Here is a 3538-nt window from a genome sequence, read left to right on the forward strand (position 1 = left end):
AGAACCTGAGAAACTGGATACCATGAAGCAATCACTGATTACAAAAGGAAGAGAAGAGCTCTGCAACCACTTGGCATCTGTTAAAGAAACTGCCAAGGACGACAGCAAGAATGGTAACAGATCATAACTATCTGTACCCCACATTTGCAGCTCTAACAATGACCTCAGGCGCCATACAAGGTACCCACTGAAACTCAACCCTTTTCATTGCCCCCTGGATTTTGCACTACAAAGACGTAAGTGAAAAAGCTGGACACAGTCACCTGCTCCCACAGGTTATGCAGTCAAGTTTTCTCTCTTCGGGGAAACCACAGAAGTGAGCATATCTGAAGTGCAATGGATAAGCCTTCATCCTGAAAAACCAGCGTCAACACCATGATATGTGGCCCCCTAGGCAAGCACAACCTCACATACTTCTGCCTGACAGCCTCATACGCCTCACCCTTTACACACTCAGTGACTTGGCCCATGTACCCCAGCCCAGAGCCCTCCTAGCTCTGACACCCAGCTGGGACTCTCAAGTCCGACCAGCAGTCCTGGACTTGCTCCCACAACAGGGAACTCTTTCGTGGGGAAGGAGCTGGTGGTGAAGCAGCAGCCCCTGCGCTGCCTCATTTACATAGTGTCGCCCTACTCGTGATGTCACTGAGAGCGCCTTCCATAACTCCCAAAGTTTATTTTTATGTTTCTAATTTTTATGTCTCATGTTATGAAAAAAATATGAAAAGTTAAAATTTAAAATATTTGTAAGTAACTTTAAAAAATTCAAATATTGCCTGGTCCATCTTTATAAATTTGCCCACACACACGAAGCGTGCTGGGTCCACACCTGTGTCACAGCGGAGGACCCAGGGCTCTTCCTCGCCTTGACAATGTGTGCAATCCTGGCTGGGACGCCCCAGGTGAGCTGTCCACACAGGTCATCAGGGGAGGCCTCCTCAGGCAGGAGCTGGCTGAGCATCACGGGCAAATCCCACCAGGCTGTGGGCAGTTCTGAGGGAGGAGATGACCTGCTTCTGGCCTGGCTGTCATTTTGCTGCTTGTCATGGCATTTGTTGTTCCTTTCATGTCACATTTTTGTAGATGGCTTATTTCCTGGCGGAATGCAGGTGAACCGATTAGCAGGCACATCGCCTCCTCTGTTTGCTGAGCCTATTTACCCCTCCTGTGCTTGTCTGCGGTGACATCTCCAGGAAACCAGGGCTTCAGCTGTCACAGAGATCACCAAAACGTGGCCTTTCTCTCTGTTAATGATGGGCTAACTCTGCAGTTCGTAGGAGCGAAGAATACAGTTGAGGTGTATCTTCAAATTCTTACATCTTTTGACTTTTAAAAATTTTGTTGGCCAGGCGCAGTGGCCCACGCCTTTAATCCCAGGACTTTGGGAGACTGAGGCAGGCAGATCATGAGATCAGGAGTTCCAGACCAGCCTGACCAACATGGTGAAACCTGTCTGTATTAAAAATATGAAAAACATTTATTCAGTCATGGTGGTACACACATGTGATTCTGGTTATTCAAGAGGCTGAGGCAGGAGAATCACTTGAACCCGGGAGATGGACATTGCAGTGAGCCAAGATTGCACCACTGCACTCCAGCCTGGGCAACAGAGTGCAACTTCATCTCAAAAACAGAAAAGAAAAAGAAAGAAACAAAATGTTGTTATATTTCTTATGTGAAAACCCAAAATTCATAGATAAAGTTGGAAACCATCATTCTCTTCTTCATGCACCCAACCCATGGCTCTCCCGTCAGGACTTCAGGCCAACTCCGAACTTCCCATTTCTCCACTCCTCCTGACACAGCTGCCCTCTTCCTTCCTCAGCCTCCATCTAAACCCAGCGCTTCCTCTGATCCTCCACTTAGATTCCACATTCTTTCTTAAAATGTCGATGTAAACTCCGGCATGAAATAACCATTCCTGTCTCACCAATGGGGCCACAAGAGTTCATCATCCAATACTCTTGCTGTACTTGCTACATACCAGACCATGGTCTAAGCCTTTGGAAGTTTCACTCCATTCAGTGCTCGTTGCTGCCCTATTCTACCCATTTGAGGATGAGAAAATGAGGTACAGCAAGGTTGTCGCAATTGTCCATGACACACAGCTAGAAAGGAGTCAGCCAGGACATGAGCCTGGGCAGTCTGGCCCTTCTGTGTCCCAACCACTGCCCTGAGCTACCTCCTTCCCAGAGTCATTCCAAGATCTGAGCCCTCTCAGCCTGGGGAACACGAGGAATCCTCCCCCGATCCCTCTGTGTTTAGTTTGCATGAAATCGATGCAGAGACAGCCCGACGTTGGGGTTGAAAACCACAGGTACCATTTGAATTTGGTTGCCATCTCACCTAAAAGTCTCCTGTCTGTAGCCCAGGGCTCTCATTGACCTCATCTGTCTGAGAACTTTCCTGGCCCCAGCCCCTGCTGTGTGCTCCCCAGAACTGCTGTGTCTCTCACTCTTGTATTAGGGCCTCATGCCACTCCCCCTTGAGATGCCACAGCTCTGAGAGGGTGAAGCTTGGTGTCAATCTTCATCCCCCTGCCTAGAGCAGGCCGGGCATGGAGCAGGGGCTTATTTGTGAATGAACAATGATTAAATTAGTTATGTAAAAATGCTCCATAAGTGAATCACCACCTAAGCATAGCTACAGTAAGTTTAAGACAGCTTTAGTTATCATTGCTAGCTCTGTAGCCGGGGAAAGGAACTCTGTGAACTTCTCAGAATCCTCTTTCACCACCTAGAAATTGAGTGATTGGATATTATTGAATTTTCTTTCAATACTAAAATACCACAGTTCTATTCATTTTATTTCTTACAACAGTTTGGGAAGGCGAGAGGGATGGTTGCTTTTCTCTTTATTTCAAGGAAAGAGAGATTCAGAGTAATTAAGTGTCAAAGGTGACATGACCAGCGTGTGAGATGCATGGTGATACTCAGACAATCTAGATGATAAGATGAGACACATCAACACAGAGCACGTGGAGCGTTTGGAAACTAAGAACGAACCACAAGCTCTAAGCTGCATGGGAAGGCATGTCCCAGCATCACAGTGATGTGCTGGCTTCAGATCTGACTCAGTGCAGTCCCAGGAGTGGCAGCCAGAGGGATACTTGTGTTGCCCCTTCCCCAGCTTTAGACAGCTCAACGGAGAGAAAGAGACTGTTTGTTTGGAAGAAAGTGAGAAAAGAGGACAAGATTCTCTGCCTGTTCATCCAGACACTTCTTGCAGATCTTGTCCAAACCCACCAATGTTGATCTGAAGCCACGCATCATGGGGTTCCACCCACCCAAGGCCCGTTTTAACCACTACTTGGGTACTTTGTTTGCTATTTTCATTCAAGGCCCTAGGAACCAGCAGGTGACAAAGCCAGCCAGGCTTCTGTCCTTTCTTTCAGGGTGTCAGGTTCTTCCAGGACCCAGGAAGGTTCAGAGATGCCATAGAGCAGCCAGGGCCTGGAGTCAGAAACCTTACAAATGTACCTGGTGCTCCATTTTACTGCAGCTGAGCTGGCACCCAAACCTCACAAAAAAGTCCTTCT

The 3538-nt window shown here is 47.6% G+C and overlaps 1 non-coding gene across 1 annotated transcript; it reads right to left on the reverse strand.

The window, feature by feature from the left end:
* Positions 1-237: 237 nt before the first annotated feature.
* On the reverse strand, positions 238-402 carry LOC116546710. The gene has a single exon (XR_004266812.1). It is a non-coding gene; the product is annotated as a U1 spliceosomal RNA (small nuclear RNA).
* Positions 403-3538: the final 3136 nt, after the last annotated feature.

This window comes from Sapajus apella, unplaced genomic scaffold (genome assembly GCF_009761245.1).
Source record: "Sapajus apella isolate SASKATOON/1434 unplaced genomic scaffold, GSC_monkey_1.0 scaffold1255, whole genome shotgun sequence".
In the NCBI taxonomy this organism is placed as follows: Eukaryota; Metazoa; Chordata; class Mammalia; order Primates; family Cebidae; genus Sapajus; species Sapajus apella.